This window comes from Ambystoma mexicanum, chromosome 3q (genome assembly GCF_040938575.1).
Source record: "Ambystoma mexicanum isolate Mex_15411 chromosome 3q, UKY_AmexF1_1, whole genome shotgun sequence".
Lineage (NCBI taxonomy): Eukaryota > Metazoa > Chordata > Amphibia > Caudata > Ambystomatidae > Ambystoma > Ambystoma mexicanum.
Genome location: NC_090926.1, coordinates 1128186413 through 1128207105, shown reverse-complemented (window position 1 = coordinate 1128207105; position 20693 = coordinate 1128186413).

Below are 20693 nucleotides of genomic sequence, written 5' to 3'. Positions count from 1 at the left end.
CACCCAAGTGTATACCTGACGTGTCCCAATACAATGATCAGGCAAGGTCAGGCAATTACTGACCATTACATACACCTGACTTCCATTACACTTCCTCACACAGATAAAAGGCAAAGCACGAGAGCACACTTTGGGTAAGGCAAAGCACATGGCGAAACAAAAGAGGATCGCAAGGAGGGAAGTTCCCTTGACTTTTTCTACAAGGAACCATACTTTCACGGCGCCTCGAGAATAGAAAGTGTAAGACCAGGAAACCAGGCTGAGGAATCCTACATTGTGTGTCGGAGCTACCCGGGGCCCTAGCGCGTCGATTATCAAGGCAGGAAGAATCGCCAGCTGCTGTGGTACTGTCCTTGTCTCACCCACAAGTCCCTTGTCAGTCCAGAAAAACTAAGCACCCCTTGAGGGTCCGAAAATGAATGATAATTGGTTGGCCGAAGACGAACCGCCTCATTTACAGTGTAAGAATATATATTCATTAGCCATTAGTTATAACTAGCTATTAGTTTAACTAGAGTGAAGCCATTTTAAGATGACCAGAATCGCCATTTTGTTTTCTCTCTCTCTGCTCTCTCTAACGTTGCCACTTTGGCTCATGTAAAACTGCTTTGCTGTAGATATTATTTTGCTTCAATGGTCCAAGGCTAAGAAACATGTTGAAACATTACACTGGAGAGCCAGACAGGAATGCCAGATTCTCTCCCTCACGTATCCTTGAAGACAGGGAGCAAGGCATTTAATCAGTATACGAATGCCAGCGAGTCTCCTGAAAGAATAGCAATGTACGAAACTAGCATTTAAAGAGTTGAATTATGATCTTCTTTACGGCCCCCCTTTCAGAGCCCAGTGAGGCCCCGGAGAGCGGTCTGACTTTTAGAGCGAGAATCGAAACTTAGAGATAGTGAGGCCTGGTATGTGCCAGTCTCCTACACGCAGCTTGCCCATGAAAAACAGAAACGCTGTGTTCTCGCAAAACAAAGAATGGTGTCTGTAAAATTGGAGATTGCAAACTGTTACTAAATATGGTGGTCTAAGGTGTCATATTTGTCACACTGGTCAATCATCGCCTCTAATTCAAAGAGAAATGAATTGGGGGAGTCATCAAATGTGTCATTACTGATTGTAAAATGCTCCATTTGTATATATGTAACTGATGTACGTCTCACACCCTCTTGAGTCCCCCGAGGTCTGTTAGACACACGTCGCGGGGCGTGGGACCACTTGACCAACTGGGACTATTTTGTATTGCAATAAACCCTAGATTTTGGGAACAGAACCTTGCATATGGCGTATCTATTTGTGTGTGGTGACTGTGCCTTGTTTCCACATCCGAGGGTCCCTCAGGGGCCCCTTCACCCTGGGGTTCTGTCATCCAGGTGGCTAGGACACAGCCATCGCTTTTGGATCCAGTTCCTGGGGGTGGACCAGTGCGGGAGAATCACCTGGGTGAGGGGTCTTCAGGGAGTGGGAGTAGGACACCGGATGGTGAGCCGCGGTATCCTCTTCCCTGTAACACCTTTACCCCATCCTACCAGGTAGAATATATTTAGGGACTCAACCCCCTCTTTTACAACGCAAACACTTTCTCACAGACAGCCCGCTACGAGACAAAACAGACTAACACCCGAGCTGTATACCTGACGTGTTCCAATACAATGGTCAGGCAAGGTCATGCAATTACCTACCATCCCATACACCTGACTTCGATTACACTACCCCACAGGATAAAAGGCAGAGCACAAGAGCACACCTTGAGCTAGGCAGAGCACACGAGGAAACAGCAGTTCCAAAATGGCAGTTTAACAAGAGGAGAAAGACAGCGAAACAGGATGGGATCGCAAAGAGGGAGGTTCCTTTGACCTTTTTCGACAAGGAACTGTTACTTTCACAAAACCTTGAAAATAGAAAGTGTAAGACCAGGAAAGCAGGAAACCAGGATGAGGAATCCTGCATTATACCCGGGGCCCTCCCGCGTCAATAATCAAGGCAGGAAGAATCGCCAGCTACTGTGGTACTGTCCTTGGCTTCAACAACAAAGCAGCATAAGTGAAAATCAATACAGCCGGTGAGTTGGAGAGACCGATACAAGGCCGGTCTGTGTTGAAGCCAAGGTTGCAAGCAGCAACATTGTATGGTGAGAGCTGGAACGAACATTGTATCAAATGCGTGTGATTACCAACGCAAGTAAAGTTGAACTGCAGAAGCATAATTGAACTTTGAAACCAAGATACAGTACCTTTGACAGAGTGGTCCGGCACAGCGTGTGTGCTCAATCGAAGGTCTCTCTAAGGTATCCAGCTGAGAGTTGACAAAAGTGAAAGAGTGGAAAAGGATTGTGAATCGAAGTGGTCCTACGACAGGTCCAGCAAAATCCTGGGCACAATCAAAAGTCTTCGATATTGATACAGTAAAGAAAGTCTGTAACAAAGTAGATAAAGTTGGTCCGAGTCCAGCAGAGGGAGGTCAATTGCAAGCTTTGTGTTGAAGCAAAGTTTTGTGTTACAATAGATAAATAGTTCCAAGCCCGGCAGAGGGAGGATGATTAAAGATTTTTGTGTCAAAACGGATTTGAGCCCGGCGGAGGAGGATCCAGGGTGAGCAGTGAATCACACGAGAAATTGGATACGTGAAAATCCTGAGAACATTGTGTTAAAGTGGATCTGAGCCCGGCGGAGGGGGATGTGAGGTGAATAGTAAATCACCTAAGACAATTGTGCATAACGCGAAATACCAAAAGGAAAGGAACTTTGTTTGTTGCATCAGGCCCTCTGAAAGAAGAGACTTTAAATGGCAAAGTTTTGAACTGCACCCTCATGTTAGAGACACCAGAGACTGTGTTAAGCTTGAGTGTGCTGCCTTGTCCCGTGCTGAAAATGTGGGTAAGGGAAGCCAATTGCTTAAATATCCTGTCATATCATTTCTTGAAAACTTGTCTTTTGCATAACATTGTTTCCCACACTATTTGTATTTGTATGAAAGGATTGGTAATAGGTTTATTAGTATAGGCCCTTTTATTTTGACAGACTCTACTAGGACTGCGTTATTATTCTTTGATGGTCGTACCTTGCTCCCATCTTTAGAGTTAGGTTTAGATAGGTGTTTTTCAAACCCAATTGAAGTTCAATAAACACCCTTGAACTGTGGCCACTTTCGTCTGTCTTACTGTTGATACCATGCCCTCCTTACATGTGGTGCCAGAAGTGGGATCGCACAATCCCCTGGGCCATATTTGCAGTAAGAAAGACCCTCAGGCATAAACTGTATTCTCTCCTTTCAAACTACTTTATGGTAGAGAACCTAGAGATGTCCTAGACATGCACCAAGAGACCTTGAAATAAAGAGAAGAGGCAACTATTCCCCTTTCGTAAACAGGTATCAGATTGCGAGAGCATATGAAACTTGTTTGAAATCTAGTCCATAATTATATGGAAAGAGCCCAAGCACAACAAAAGTCCACCTACGATAAAAAGGTAACCTTAAGATAATTTTCAATAGGACAAAAGGTATTAGTACTCTTGCCTACCTCTGAAAATAAACTTGTCTCAAAGTGGCATGGGTCGTATAAAATATTAGAAAAAACTGGGGCCTGTACCTATAAGGTAGCCGAACCTGACAGGAAACAAAAGACCCATCTCCACCACATAAATCTCTTAAAAGAGTGGAAGGAAAATCTGTCCTCTGCCACTGCCACGATAGTATCTTGTTTTGTACCAGAAGAAACCGATAACTTTCAATTAATTCTCCAAGAGCTATCTGGTCAACAACAAGAAGATTTAAAAGATTTAGTCACAGCATTCCCTGATGTATTCTGTGAGAAACCAGGGAGAGTGCAAGGCACTTATCATTATATCAGAACTCCAAAGGGAAAAGTGGTCCATTTGAAACCATATAGACTCCTGGGAGCCAGTAGACAGATAGCATGTTGTTGACTTCCTCAACCACTAACGGCAAATATTATCGAACCTTCTTCAAGCTCATCGTCCTCCCCTGTAGTATTGGTCACGATCATTCCTGGTGGTTTTCAGAGACTTCCTACAGGTCAACACCATCTCCAACTTTGATGCCTATCCCATGCCACGCATCGACAAATTGATTGATAAACTTGTAAATGCCACCTTCCTATCAACCCTAGACTTAACCAAGGGGTAATTGTAATTGGTTATTTATAATGCGCTTAATGCCCAGAGGTTGCTTGCTGTGATGAACCGTGGTTTCAAACACTGCATTAAACACGGCGTCAGGACCTCTTATTGCATATCAGGGATTAAGAAGAAGAAGGGCAACCTAGCTCTATGAAAACATGCCACAGTCATATGTTGCGCTTCATACACCGTCTTGCATATGCCTAGCAGCGGTCCTTAGTTACAGGTTGTTCCCGAATGCTGGAGCATTGGAGGTTGCCTTGTAGACGCTGGCGTCCTCTCCACGTAACATGTCACTCGGTGCGACTTGACTGGGTCATGTGACTTATGGCATTTAAATGCCTTTCAATCTTGCCGCTGTGCTACTGATTCCATCTTCCAGTTAAAAACGGCAGCTCACCATCGCGTTCAGTTGAATCAGTGCTACTGTCTTGAAACCTTGCTTTGTCCCTGGATTTGCTCACGTCTGACCCCTTTTTCTGTCTGAATTCCCTGTTGCCAACTTCTGCTTTGAATCACAAACTTCTCTTGCCTCACAACTCAACTTTGTTTGTATACTCCTGTGCATGACCTGGACCGTACAAAGGATTGTCTACGCCTCACGTTTAGTAAAGTTCTTTGCCCGCCAGTTGCCGACCATGTTTTTGTTTGGTTTCCTTCCTGGATTTCTACCTTGCTGTTCTTGAACCATTACATGCACGGGCTAGAGACCTCTTATGGTGCGTCCTTCTTGGTTACTCTAGGGGTCCGCGTGCCGTCGGGTTCCGGTGGCCCGTGGGGACTAGAGACTGGTGCCACCTTAGTCCAAGGCGTCCTCGTGCCGGCGGTGCAGGGTTGCCTGCTCTGGATAACTGCATTGGACTCTTACATACGGATAAGAACATTCAGACTTGTGCTCTCCCATACCCTAGAACTACAGTAAGGTCTGTTCATTGCTCTTTCTTTCTTATCTGTGTCTTCACGCCCAACACTGTTCTGAGACCTAATATACCACGTTTATTCTAGGGCTGACCTTGGCTAAATCTGAAGACCTTAGACATTGCATGCCAGATAACGGAGATTGCCATCAGGTTAGTTTCGTTTGACACTGCTCCACAGTCATTGGTTGTGTTTACCACGTGCACTGACACGGTTCTCCTTGTTTTCTGCAGCCTGTGGTCGTCTTCTGGTGTTCCATCTTCCAGTTAATAGACCCCTTTGTGTGTTCCTTTATTTTTGCCCACTCAAAGGGGTACATTAACAGGAAGAATTTGTCGGCTACTCTACGCGTTCAACGGTGAAGAGCAGACGAAGTCTGACAGTGTCTAAGCACGGACCCGGGGATCGAACCTGTGTTGCTCTGCCTTGTCTTGCTTCCAAGGCGAGCGCATTGCCCCTGAGCTATCCTCCCGGCCAACTGGCAGGTCCTAGTACATGGACCTGATAAGTAAAAGACAGCTTTTTCGATGCCCCTGGGACTATTCAAGTTCAGAATTCTCCCTTTTGGTTTACACAGGGCTTCCGCCACTTTCCAATGGCTTATGGACAGGATATTACAGCCCTACACTGATTTCTGTGTTGCTTATATTGAAGACGTAGACATTTATAGTAAGACGTGGGAAGACCATCCTTTCCATCTCTTTACTCTTATGAGAGCCCTCAGAGAGGCTGGATTAACTTCCAATCCATTCAAATGTAAGCTGGCCCAATCAGCCGTGAAATATCTCGGCTTCTTTGTAGGGAATGGCAGTGTCCAGCCTCAATGAGAAAAAGTGAAAGCCGTTTTAGATACCTCCACGGCTAAAACCAAGAGAGACCTTAAAGCATTCTTAGGGTTAATCGGCTATTACCATAGGTTTATCCCTAATTTCTCAGACAGAACAGCTAGATTGACAGATAAATTAAAGAATGCCGAGCCCCAGAAGATTCAGTGGACTGACGAGGACAAGGTGTGTTACAATAACTTAAAAAAATCCCTGTGCCAGAACACGATCTTAAAGGTAGTAGATTTTTCAAAAGAGTTTGTATTACAAAAGGACGCCTCTCTTGAGGCCTTTGCCATCAAATGGGCCATCACCCATCTAAGATACTACCTCCTAGGAAGGAAGTTCACTCTTGTTACAGATTACTCTCAATCAGTATGGATAAGCAAACTCTGGTTCTTAGACCTGCAACCATACTGTTTCACTGTGTAGCACTGAAAAGGTAAGGACCTGCGGAACGCCAATTTCCTTTCCCGGTTTCCCTGTGAAACAGATGTGGCTACATCGCATAGGGGAAAGGCATGTGAGAAACCAGAAGGTGTCTCACTCACTAGTCCCGGGGGATCTGTCATCCAGAACACGGCCATCGCTTTTGGATCCAGTTCCTGGGGGTCGACCAGTGCGGGAGGATCACCTGGGTGAGGGGTCTTTGGGGAGTTGGACGCCGGATGGTGAGCCACGGTATCCCCTTCCCTGTAACACCTTTACCCCATCTTTCCAGGTACAATATATTTAGGAACTCAACCCCCCACCCCCTTTTAAAACACAAACACTTTCTCACAGAAAGCCTGTTATGAGAGAAAACCGACTAACACCCGAGCAGTATACCTGACTGAAGTGTCCCAATACAATGGTCAGGCAAGGTCATGCAATTACTGATCATCACATACACCTGACTTCTATTACACTTCCCCCCACAGATAAAAGACGGAGCACAAGAGCACACGTTTGAGCTTGGAACAGCATGCTAGAGATGCCAGAGAGTATGCTAAGCTCGAGTGTGCCGTCTTGTCCCGTGCTGGGGTAGGAAGGGTAGCCAATGGCTTGAATATTCTGACATATCATTTCTTGAACACTTTTCTTTTACAGTTGTTTCCCACACTATTTGTATTTAGAGGGAAGTAATGTCAATAGGTTTATTAGTATAGGCCCTTTTATTTTGACAGACTCTACTAGGACTGCATTATTATTATTTGATGGTTGTAGCTTGCTCTCATGTTTACAGTTAGGTTAAGATAGGCATTTTGCAAACCCAATTGTAGTCCAATAAACACCCTTGAACTATCTGCAAAAACTATGTGACATCAGCCTAAAACCTAGGAGAAACTCCCTTAGAATTAGGTGAAGGAATAAAGAATACCATCTCTTTATGGATGGGGAAAAATATATTACCAGAAGTAATAGAAATGTTAACCAACAAACAATTCACAAATGATTTGCCTCTCTCATTAAAAAGATCAGTGTTACAATTGAATACAAAATTGTTTTAATGAAAGCTGAAGTAGCCTGACACTTGTTTCGGGCACTTGCCCTTCCACTGAGGCTGAAGTCAGGTTTGATTCAATTGAGAACCAGATTATGGTAAGTGATTAGTTAACGATTTCTCACGGGCTCCGCTGTCACTACGCTACTTTATATTTTGTTGCAAGTGCAGGCTACTTCAGCTTTCATTAAAAATCATTATACCATTTTGGTCTTAATTAGTGTCGTTGCGCAGTGTGCTTGCAAAACTCACAATTATTTCTACTTACCTGGCGGTAGATTTGGCAAATCCCACCCCCTGCATCCACCTGCAGCATCTTTCACCACACCCAAATTTAACAGGCCCTTGCGCTGAACCTCGTCTTTTCCCCCTTTTGCCAACCTAGCTCCTTTACAATTGAATAAACCAACTCTTACCATGGCCATGGAGACAGCTCCTTTTTCTGAAGCTAACTGTTATTTCCACTCCCTATATAAAACTGAAGACATGAGAGAGAATAAGGGTCCCCCGTGCTCAAATAATGTTTTGCCTGAAAGGGGAGGGAATCCTTTTAGAAATAAGGAGTGGTTTAATAAAGAAAAGGAGAAATCAGAGAAACAAACAGACTGGAAAAGTAGAGAAGAAGGGAAAAGAAATGAAATCAGGACAAATAAACCGTAAGCTTTAACTTGTTTTTCATGTAAAGAACTAGGACATATAGCAAAGAAGTGCCTGATAAACCAGAGAGGAGAACCCATCGACATAGGATTTCTAATGGGAGATGAATGGGAAGAACCAGAAGAGGAGATTGAAACCCTAAGTGACTGTTTTTGGAATTCACACACACAGTTTACTTATGAAACGGCTATTGTTAATAGTAACTCAGTAAAAGCCTTAGTAGATTCTGGAAGTAAACAAATGGCTATCCAGGCAGACCTTGTTCCCCTAGAAGATGTTAGAATCCGGAAGCCAGTTAGGATTACATTTGTACATGGGGACAAGTATATCCCAAGATACCCATATCTATTAATCAAAGGAAAACAAACTATTATATCCTCAGCAGTCATACCAGGCCTACCTTAGGAGGTTATTATTGGACGAGATTTCCCCAGTTTTTCCACTTTAATACAAAACATTCCCTCACAATCTCCTTATTTTTCACCATTGGAAAATTGGCAATAAAAATGCCATTATCAAAAAACTGTAACTGGTCAAAAACTCCCATGATCACTGAGGGAAACTCGATTACGAACCCTACCTCAAATCCCCCTTCAGTGGGTAGCCAATATCTTAGGAGGATGTTTTCCATTTGTAAATCCTCGGGTGAAACGCAATATGACTCATTCGCTTCTCAGAGATTATCTAAAAGCCCCGAGAGGTTCATGGGATATTATCACTCATGTCCCATTCATTTCAGAAATATCCAGGCATCCTCCCAATTTAAAGGAAGTTGAAACAGCCAAAATAAGAACAAGTATCCCTCATCCGAGAATATCGAATTACACTGAATGGAAAAACAGCTAGTGTATGAAACATCTATAGATCAATGGACATAGAAGTACGTGTTATCTGTGGCACTGCTGTGTTAAACAAGCCAAAAACCTCTGACCTCGGGAGGCGTGCGCTGCTGTTTAACTAGGAGAAAAATGCTGCACGAGCAAGGCCTGAAAATGAAATCATTTACCAGGATTTAGTATCAAGAAAAAAATTCCCTGGTTACAAAGGTATAGATGATTCAGCTACCACTACAATAGAAGAAACCTATTAGACTGGTCTGCGTGCACAGAGGGGAGTGCACCTGATAATGTTATCTTTGCTGGAGTATTATACCTGGGAAAGTTTCTTTCAATATACCCAAGATCCCCCCAACTCCGATAGTTTTTATTATCTAAGCGTAATACTGGGTGCCAGCGGACTTTAAAAAAAAACACTATTTAATGTAATATCATTGCTGCACACACAAATTCATAGCACAACACAGTTATTTAAAATTTAAAACACCCACAAGTTGCTTATCTCCCTGGCACTCACTGGCAAACTTCAAGGCCCCCCAGGCTCCTTAACAAAGCACAGGGCATGCCACACGCCGGGCCGGTCCGGACCATCACGTGTGTGCAGAATGTCCATGATGATAATGCTGTGGCAGGGGCATGCACTACTGCAAGTGAAAGAAGTAAATATGTTTTTCAATCAAAGCTTAAATCTTTAATGTAACATAGAGAGAGGAGGGAGGTTCCTGGTCCACAAATATACCAGCAGTATGTGATTAGACTGAGAATAGTGAGGGAGCCCGAACTAACGAAAATGGGTTGGGGACAGGGGATCGGGGGGTTTCTTCTCCTTCCCAGAGTAAATGTTTTGAATAATGGGTTAAAATGGTCCATTACAAAGCACACTTTCTGGGAAAATGTGGGTAAAAGGCCAACAATGTGGGTAAAAGGCCAACAATCTGTTTTGTAGGGTCTAGGGTAAATCATGAAAAAAGGTACAATAGATGCAAGTAACCAAAAGTTCACAGCACATTTCCGAGTGCATTATCATGCCGGTCCCTGCAATATATGCCAGTATAAAAAACATTTGAATGCTGGATATACCCATGCATTTCCATGCTGGGTCCACCAACATATGCTAGTATTCCCATATAAGACCATACTTATGTTCGCTTTAAGATGTTTTTCTATAGTATCATTACTGGCACAGGGCACAAATGTGGCTCTGCCAATATATGCCAGTACACTTATGTAAGTGCATACTCGTGTTGGTGTGGCCATTAAAAGTGACATGTCACAATAGGAAATCCAGTCCAAACTGCTCCAATGTAAGCCAGTCTAGACCCAAAAGAACACTTATCTTGCTTGATTCATTACAGATGTTCAGTTAACAAAAGGCATGCTACAGTGAAGAATATACAGGCCGCTAGGCCAAAACATAAGTCTTGCGAGGTGACACTACTTATCATGCTAGCTTCTTTTAAAGATGCTGAGTAATAAATGTCATGCCACAGTAAGCAATGGCTAGACTGACTGCACCAAATGCCAGTCTAGCCAGGGAATGGCAGCCATGAAATTGCATCTGCCCAAAATACCAGTAAAACATGCAAAGTCAATAAAGGATGTGGCAAAATGCTCCAGTGATCCCCAATCTCCCAGGGCCTTACACACACATGCATCCCCTTTCACTCACCCATACATCGCCTCTCTCACTCGCTCACACTGGATTCACCACACAGGCACACACCAAACCCCACCCGGAACATTCAAACACACACTATCACATGTATGCTCATTCACCCACCAGTCACTCACTCACACCTTTTCTTACATGCACTCATTGCATTCTCTACACAGGCACACCCCCACCCACCCAGTACATTCAAAAACACACATCACATCACTTCTTATTTACCCACCAGTCACTCACAACTTCTCTTACATCCACTCATTGCATTCTCTACACGTACACACACCCACCCACCCAGAATATTCTGAAACACACATTACATCACTTCTCATTCACCCTCCAGTCACTACTCACACCTTCTTTTACATTCACACATTGCATTATCTTTAAAGGCACCCAACCAGAACATTCAAAAACACACATCACATCACTTATCATTCACACACCAGTCACTCACACCTTCTCTTACATCTACTTATTTCATTCTCTACACAGGCACACACCCACCCACAACATTCAAAAACACACATCACATCACTTATCATTCACACACCAGTCACTCACACCTTCTCCTACATCTACTCATTGCATTCTCTACACAGGCACACACCCGCCCACCCAGAACATTAAAAAACCCACATCACATCACTTCTCATTCACACACCAGTCACTCACACCTTCTCTTACATCTACTTATTTCATTCTCTACACAGGCACACACCCACCCAGAACATTAAAAAACCCACATCACATCACTTCTCATTCACCCACCAGTCACTCACACCTTCTCTTACATCTACTTATTTCATTCTCTACACAGGCACACACCCACCCACAACATTCAAAAACACACATCACATCACTTCTCATTCACCCACCATTTGCACACATACATCTGACACGCACTTCTCACATGCAAGACACACATCACATTACAAAGAAAAAGCCTCCTTACCTTTTTCTTGCAGCTTCGGTCCGTCCTTCCAGGTCCCCTCGGCTTCTCCATGCTGCTCACATACAGGAACCAGGAAGCTGCAAGAGCTTCCTGGTTCCTGTATGTGAGCTGCAAGAAAGCCGAGGGAGAAGGGATTGAGCTGAACATGGCATGTGACATGTGCCACATGTCATGGTCAGCTCCAACCCCTACTGAGTGCCTCCCCGGCCCAGCCTTCATCCTGATTGGTGATGACTGGGCCGGGGACCCACCAGACCTGGTGTGGCGGTTCCCCCCGCGCCGCAGGAGGACCAGCTACGCCAGGAACACCCGTTATTTTGGGGGCAATAAAAAAGTTTTTTTCTATTCAAATTTGTTTTTTCTTTTTAAATTTGGGGTCGCTTAGCAAGTCCCAGGGTTTGCAACTGTGGCCCCCAGGCAAAGGAAGTGTTATTCAACTCCATTACCATCCTGGCTTTCTTTTGATACACTCTTTTGTTTTCACTTATTTCCCACCACTTAGTTATTGTAAAAGCGTGAGGACAAGCATAGGTTTCAGATTTAGAAATGTCTTTATTTTGACTAGACTGACTCTGACTAATTACTTTTATTTATTGGTCGTGACTACTCCCATTATTTTTTTATTTTTTTTTATTTGTATTTTATTCAAGAAAACTTGAACCTTTACAAAATTCGAAAACTATAAAATCATCATATTTGATTATTATCATTTTGTCCTTTTAAATAAGTTCAACTATTTACAAATTTTACAAATTTTACGAGTGTTAAAATAGTGGCAATCCGCCTTCGCCCCAGATACTAACTAAAACTTTACAAACACAAACATCAAATTAAAACATCAGATTAAAAACAAGAAAGATCAAATTTACAAAAGTAAAGGAAGTCTCATTGTTTCTCATATCGGCTTATTTCACTTTCAATGTAATCACAAAGCTGCACAAGGGCATATATTAGGAGTCTATACTCCCCACTCATCATTCTAGCCCAGAGTGTTTCCTGGCAGTGCTCGAAATTTATATCACAACATTTTATTAATAGATTAGATCTCTTGATTTTAAAATGGGGACAATATAAAATCAGGTGTTTCAGCGTTTCACTTTGTTCTACGCACGGGAAAAAACAACACTTTTCAATCACTTTGTCCTCAGTGACCTTATTCCAATGTTTTGTCCTTTCCTTTGTGTGAAGCAAATTTCATTTAAACTGCATATATTTCTTTCTATAGTATTGACAAGGAAAAGTCTCAATGTAACTATATCTAGGAACACGTTTCTTAGCATATTTACAATATTCCGAATACATTTTGTACTTTCCCATTGCTCTGATAGTTTTACACCAATCCATTTCAAACATTTTTTTCTTGGTATAGGCTGGTCTTATTGATAGATCTTCAGTTGTTATATTGAGTTCATCAAGGGATTGTTGTATTTCATGATGGTAGGTATTAATCGAGGGAGTATTTAGTAATTGAATATTTGTTTTAAAATCATGATACAAGGAATTGGGTTGCGGGAAGCACATTTTAGAATAGTTACAAAGTTGACGCCATTTTATTCTTGATGACAGAGCAATGAGGCTCAATTTGTGTTTTAGGACACAGTTTGAAGGCTTAATGGGAGATTCATTGCAGTTTTCAACAAAGAGCCTTGAAGGCTGTCTAAACATTTATCCATTGCCATTAGACAATTATCCATAGTATACAAAAGAACAGTTTCAATTTTAAGGGTCCAGAAGTCTATTATCGGAACCAATGAGTGTTTGCAATATTTCATATGAATTAACTTCAACTGCAAGAGCAACGGGTGGCTTTTAAGTTTTAATAAAGCTGTCCAGTATTCCATTGAGTTCGCCTCATTTATATTATATCCCAGATATATGGTATTTTCAATCAATGGTAAGGTAGTTTGCTTTAAATACCATCGGAAAATTTTTGTTTTTGACTTCATATTTGTGCCAAATTTCATAATCGCTGTTTTTGCTGGGTTAGGGGATAAATTATGCTTTTGTGCAAAATTTTCAAACAGGTAAAGTTTGTTTTGTAGGCCAATTGGAGTAGGATCAAAGATGATTATATCGTCTACAGAGGCAAGCCATTGCAGACATAATATGCCCAATTTTACCGAGAACAGACTTCTTTCAGACCAAGATGCATCCATATCTGCGATATACAGATTAAAAAAACAAGCGCCTAAGTTACAGCCTTGCTTCAAGCCTAGTGTGGTTTTTATCGGGGAGGGAGATCTCCCATCTGCAGAAATGCGTATCCTATATTATGTATCTATGTGTAATTTAATGAACCAGTAGATTAGTCCACCAGGGAGGCCCATTTTTACCATTTCTGTCCACAGAAAGTTACGTACCACACTATCGAAGGTTGCGGACATATCGATCATGGCCATATAGACCGGATATGAGTTCTTTAGTTTTGTCCCTGCTTTGATATGGGCAATAATTGTTGCATTTAGGATGGTACTCATTTCTTTGCAAAAGCCTGTTTGGAATTTAGAGTATAATTCCAAGTTCCAAATTTCTTTTTCTAGCTGAAAGAAAAGCAACTTAGCAAAGATCTTAGCTTCTGTATCAATAAGCAAAATGGGGCGATAGTTTTCTGGTAATGAAGGGTCGCCCTTTTTAAAAATTGTAAAAATGGGGGATTCCAAGATGGCCGCCGGCTTAGAGTGATCGCGCTGACTGAGCTCCCTGTAACCCGAAGGCAAAGAGGTGCCCACCACCCCGCCAGCAGGATATATCACACTCAAAAGTGCCCCCTGTGTGACTGTTTGAGGGAACTGGAGGCAACAAGTGCCGGCAAATCGACCTCAGGAGTTCGGAGAGAGATGGCCAGCATCCACCGGCGCTCGGGAATCCCTGAACCCGATCCTCGGGAGAGAAGCGGACTCCCGGGACCCGATCCCTGCAGCAGAGGCGGAACTGTTGGAGCGGACCCCTGCCCGGTGGGAGACTCGCGGGGGGCTGCCCCTGAGGAAGCGGCAGGTCTAGTGGGGACAGCTCCGGCCGAGGAGCAAGAACGCGGAAGCCGCGGAGAGGCAGCGGAGGGGCTGGAGCTGCGCCATTGCGCTGTCCCTGGCCGGGGCCTCAGGGGACGGCGGAGTGGTTCTCGTGGGCCGGCACTGCTGGCGAGGGGCTATTGGTCCCGCGTGCCACCCCCTGCGGGGCCTCGGAGGACTCCGGCGGGACTTTGGTGGAGTGGGAGCCCGGGCCCAGCCCCCGGCCGCCCAGGGATGGAAAGTCTCCAGATCGGGCATCGCCAGAGAGGGGAAAGGAGAACCCGGCGGAGGACGGTGAGTGTGGCGATTTGCAGCTTCCGCGGGGGAGGAGGTGAAAATTTGGAGGCCACTGTCACGCTAGGGAGAGAGTTGACCTCGGGGGTGGTCTAGCGGGCCCAGGTGCTGGGCAGGCTCTGCAGGGGGGGAGCCCCCCAGAATTGAAGCAGTAAGCCGCGCAGAGGCACAGCGGCATTTGAAGTACTGGAAGCAGGAAGTTTGTTTCTGACCACCTGAGAGGCCAGATCTGGAGTGGAAGGACTCAGGCGGTGGACCCCGGGAGGCAGTGGAGTCAAGAAGGTTACCCCAGCGGGAAATGGAACCACAGGAAAACGAGAGGCCCGGCCCCTACGGCGGGGGCCTTCCTCAAGCGCATCTTGGGACAGGGGCCAAGTAGACTGAAGAGGGAGTGCAGGGGGCCATGACTACAAAAGCCAAGGGTAAAGGTGGACGTGCCCCCCATATTACAAGTGATATGCACGGTGCCCTCCGTTCTTTGTGGTCTCTGGAGGACACTAGAGCAGGAACGAAAAAAGACCAAGAGGGGGCAACGGTCCCTACCCCATTGGAAGCTGAGTGGGCATCTGCTTTGATGTCAAAACAGGATTTTTTGGGCGAGGTACACAATTTGCAGACCAACCTCGCTAGAACGTTCCAGGACCAATTTCAGCTCATGAGAGCGGATTTGAATGAGGCCCTAGGGGAGATCCGGCAAGAAATGAGACAGCTGGGTGAAAAAGCCGATTTGCTGGAGAAAGGCCTACAGGATGTTGGTAAAGATGCTACCGCCAACAGTGAAGCTATTGAAAGACTAGATGTGGCCTCTCGGAATCTGGAGGCACAGGTCGAAGATTTGGAAAATAGGTCTCGTAGGATTAATATGGGGGGACACTGTTGCCGGAATCGGTTAAGGATAAGGACCTAAAAGGAGTGATCCAGACTATCTTTGCAGACATTCTGGGTATGGACTCCCCAGAACAGGTTGAGCTAGACCGGGTCCACAGGGTGGGGAGGGCTCCGAAAGGAGCAGCACCAAGGCCTAGGGATGTGGTGGCGGACTTTGCCTGGTATGCTCAGAAAGAGGCAGTCCTTCGGAAGGCACTACAGAGGGAACCGATAACATACCCGGGCCGCAGATAGCGCTTTATCAGGATTTGGCGAGCAGCACATTAGTAAAAAGGAAAGTGATGGGGCCCGTCCTGAAGGTACTCAGTGATAAAGGCATTAGATAAAATTGGACCTTTCCATTCGGCCTTGTGTTTGAATGGAAGGGAATGTTAAAGCGCATTACAACGGTACAGGAAGAAGCCGATCTTCTGCAAATCGACATGGAGGGTATCCCTGAACGGAGCTCCCCTCATACAAACGAGTCTAGGCCTAGGTTGAGGCCTTGGGAATATTCAACAGTGGGGGAAAAAAGAAGAAGCCCTCAGAAGGGAGCTAAGTTACGTCTCTCAGGGATGACCGGGGAAGTGGAGTTGGGCGCGCAGGGGGGATCTTGAACGCCAGGCGCGATAGGGGTGGTGGGCCTCGTAAGGGTTCAATGGAAGGTGAGGGGCGATTATCGGTGATCAGACCATCTTGGGACAAATAAGGGCAGAATTGTCCGTGGGGGGTGGGGAGGGAGTTGGGGAGGGAACCACAGCTACATTGGAAAGGGGCGAGCCTGGAAAAATAGCAGGACAGCGATGAGGAGGGGAGAAGGAGAGGGAAGTCTCCTGTGCCTGCTGCCGGAGAAGTGGGGATGAGTACTGACGGGTGTTTTCTGGGTAGGGCGAGTGGTGAGCGGAGGTAGAGGCCAGAGACCTCATTGGGGCCTTCAGGTGGCTAATACATAACGTGAGGGGTCTGAATTCCCCTCTTAAATGGAGCAATTTACTAGATCCCATAAGCCAGATGTGCTGGCGCTGCAGGAGACCCATCTGCACCGGTAGGACCAGGGCCGCCTGCCCTTGAAAGGCTTCCTGCAATTATTGTTCGCATCAGGCCCAACAAAAAAAGGGGGGGTGGCCCTGGCCTTCGGGAGAGGGATTCATTTTAGACCCCAGGTTATCCTTAGGGACAGCGATGGGAGGTATATTATGCTTAGGGGGTAGATACAAGGCGTGTATTATACCATCGCTTCAGTGTACGGCCCCAATGCAGGTCAGGATCAGTTCCTGCTGGAAACTCTGAGTATCCTGGAGGACTTCGCGAGAGGGCAAGTAATATTGATGGGAGACTTCAACCTTGCTTGGGATAGAGGGCGGGACAGATCACGGCGGGAGAATGTAGGAGGTGGCGCGGTGGCGTCCCCCCAATTAAAGGAGAGATTGGAGGAGGCCGGGTTAAGGGATGTTTGGCGAGCTCTTAGGGAGGAAGAGGAGGGGTTTACCTTCCTGTCTGACGTCCACAAAACTCAGTCACGTATTGACTACATTTGGGTGTCTGCCAGCTTGCTGGGAAAAGTGGAGGCTGTGGAGGTGGGCCCTTTGGGGATAGCTGACCACAAGGTAGTGCAGATGACCATGCATCTCGGGAGGTGGCGGCCGGGGGTCTGGAGTTGGAAGTTTCCGGGGGAACTTTTGAGGGATCACGTGTTGAGGGAGGAAATCGGGGGCAGGATCCAGGATTTCCTTGAGAGAAACAATGGCTCGGATACCAGTCAGAGTACGAGGTGGGACGCCTTCAAGGCGACCTTAAGGGGGGAGCTCATCGCTATGAAGGTGGAGAGAAACAGGCAGCTGAGGGAGTTGGATCTCAATTGGAAAGGGAGGTTGAGGCAGCCAGGGAACGGGTACAAGAGACCCCCATGAGAAAGACCTATAGGGTGTATAGGCTGGTGGAGGGACAGTTGGGGATCCTAAGAACTAAAAGCGGAAGACGCTATGTTGAGGGTGCAGCAAGGATTCTACGCCAAGGCTAATACAGTGGGCTCTCTTTTAGCCCGCCTTTTGGGGGGCCAGAAGAGCAGAAGGTTATATCGGCCATCAAAAATGTCGAAGGTAGGAGGCTTACGAGGGCAGAGGAGATACGGGAGAGGCTAGTGGAGTTTTATAAGGCGTTTTATGAGGCTCTTTGCAGGGACTGCACCCTCAGCCGCAGAAAAATTCCTGGAGAACCTGCTCCTCCCACGCCTTTCTGAGGAGGAGGGTGAAGAGCTGGGCCGTCCCATTTCTGAGGAAGAGTTGAGTTCCGTTATCGCGTCTCTTCCGCTCAATAAGGCCCCCGGGCCCGATGGCTTCCCGGCCTCCTTTTATAAAACGTACTCTCACCAGCTGATCCCGCATTTAACAGAACTATTCAACACGTGTCGCGGTGAAGGCGGGAACACCCCTACAATGGAGGAGTCCAAAATCTCCCTTATCCATAAAGTGGGGAAAGACCCAGAGGACTGAACCTCCTACCGCCCGATCGCTCTATCAACACCGAGGCAAAAATGTTTACTAAGATATTAGCGAGGCGCCTGGAAAGGCATCTGCCCTCCCTTATCCATCAAGACCAGGCAGGATTTGTGCTGAGAAGGCAAAATTCCGATAACATCGGGAGGGTGGCCCACCTGGTAGAGAAATCACGCAACACGAACACTCCGCCGATCCTGTTGGCGCCTCAACGCTGATAAAGCATTCGATCGGGTGGAGTGGTCGTTCCTATTTCAGGTGATGGCGAAAATGGGCCTAGGGTCAGGGTTCATAAACTTGGTCGCTGCCAACTATAAAAATCCCATCTCGTGTATTTTGGTGAATGGAGAGATGTCTAAGCCATTTCGTTTGCGGCGGGGGACAAAACAGGGGTGTCCCCTCTCTCCGTTGCTTTACGCAATGTACCTGGAACTGCTTCTTCAGGCAATAAGAGAGGCGGACGACATCTGGGGCATACCGTTCGGGGGGGCCCAGCATAAGGTAGCAGCGTTTGCGGATGACATGTTGCTCTCGCTAACAAATCCAAAGGGGTCCATCAAGGCCAGCATAGAATTACTTGCCAAATTTGGAGAGGTGTCTGGGCTGCGTGTCAACCTACCGAAGTCCGAACTAATGAACCTGTCTTTGGGGGAGGGAGAAGCGAAAGAGACGAGGGCACTCTCTCCGTTTAAGTGGAGTCCGGCTGGGCTTTGTTACTTGGGGGTTAGGATAACGCCCTCGCTATCGGGCTGGGTTGGGGCAAACTATGAGCCCATATTATTGGCAATTAAAAAGGATTTAAGGAAATGGGGGGCCCATAAGATTTCCTGGATGGGGAGGGGGGGCGGTTCTAAAAATGGTTACTCTTCCCCGTCTATTATATTTGTTTCAGGCCATTCCCTTACCGGTCCCAGAAACCTTTTTTAAAAAATCGGATCGGGCGATCAAGGACTTTGTCTGGGAGGGCAAGAGGCCACGCCTGTCCAAACGCTTACTAACTGCTTCTAGGGGGAGGGGACTGGCTTTCCCCGATTTTCGCCGCTATTACAAAGCCGCGCAGCTCAGAGTGATCAGAGAATGGTTCTCGGCGGAATATCTCAAACACTGGGTAAAAATGGACAGAGCTGTTGCTCGGCGCCATTCGGGGGAAGTATTGTGGCTCCCACGGAGGTTGAGCCCACCCCACCTTTACCTAAGCACAATCACGAAGGGAGTGGTGGATAGCTGGGATAGGGTAGTGGTTAGGAGAGGAATCTCGACCCTCCCCTCTCCGTTCACCCTGATCTTTCAAAATGGTGACTTTACCCCAGGATAGGAGGAAGGGGCGTTTCGGGAATGGGAGACTGGGGGTTGCAGTACCCTGAGGGACATGTTCAGCGGGACAGGAGTTAAAACGTTCGAGGACTGTAAGCGGGAATTTGGGGTAGGAGAGCGGGAGAGACACCGATATTTCCAAATCAGACACTGGGTAATGTCTGCAGAGGTGAGAAAGGCTGCGACCCGGGATTTAACTCAATTTGAAAGATTTCTTCTTACACACGAGGGATCTAAGGGGCTAATATCCGACCTCTATAAGCAGCTAGAGATTACTGGCTCGAAACCTTCCTGGGCGTATATGAGGAACTGGGAACAGCAATCGGGAGTCAGTTTAGGGTTTAAGGGTTGGGAGAGGTTGTGGAGACAGATCCCGAAACTGGCAAAAGCGGTGCAATCACAAGAGGCATGGTATAAGTATATATACAATTGGCATTATACCCCGGCCCCTGCACGGGATCTATCCGGCTACATCAGGGGAGTGCTGGAGAAGGTGTGGGGGTGAGGGTACTGCGGCACACATATGGTGGGATTGCCCAATACTTCAGCCTTTCTGGAGCGATCTTGCATGGGCCCACACCCAGCATCTGGGGGAGGGCGGCCGTTATGATCCCCGGGAGATACTTTCGAGTAGGGGTGGTCAGGAGGAAGTGGGGGGGAAGCAGGGTCATCCCAAGGCGAGAGTGATCTCTACTCTGGCTCTGGCAGCGATGGCTCTCATCGAGGTGGAAGTCTCCCTCGATCCCGACAGAACAAGATTGGCTAAGGAAAATGTGGGACATTGTCTCGATGGAATGGGCTACGTATGCAGTCAACAACAAATTGGAGAACTTCTCAGCGGAGTGGGGAGAGACGCTGGCCTATTTGAGAGGGGAATTCAGGGAACAATGGTGCCCTCAAAGACTCAAGCTGCTGGATATATATGGTTAAGAGGTGGGAAAAGGACTGACTGGTAGGGGAGGTCCCGAGGATGCTGTGGAGTGGGCTGGGAGAGTAGGGGGGGTTACCTTGGTTTTTTGTGTTGGCTTGCTGTTCCTTTACATGTATTACGATGAAAATAATAAAAAGAAGTTTAAAAATAAAATAAAAAAAATTGGAATAATGTTAGAAGTGGTCCATGATTGCGGAATATGTCCTGTCATAATGATGTTACCAAATTTGTTTTTTAAGATAGAGGACCATACATTTACATCGGTCTTATAGACACATGGCGGTAGCCCATCAGGTCCAGCAG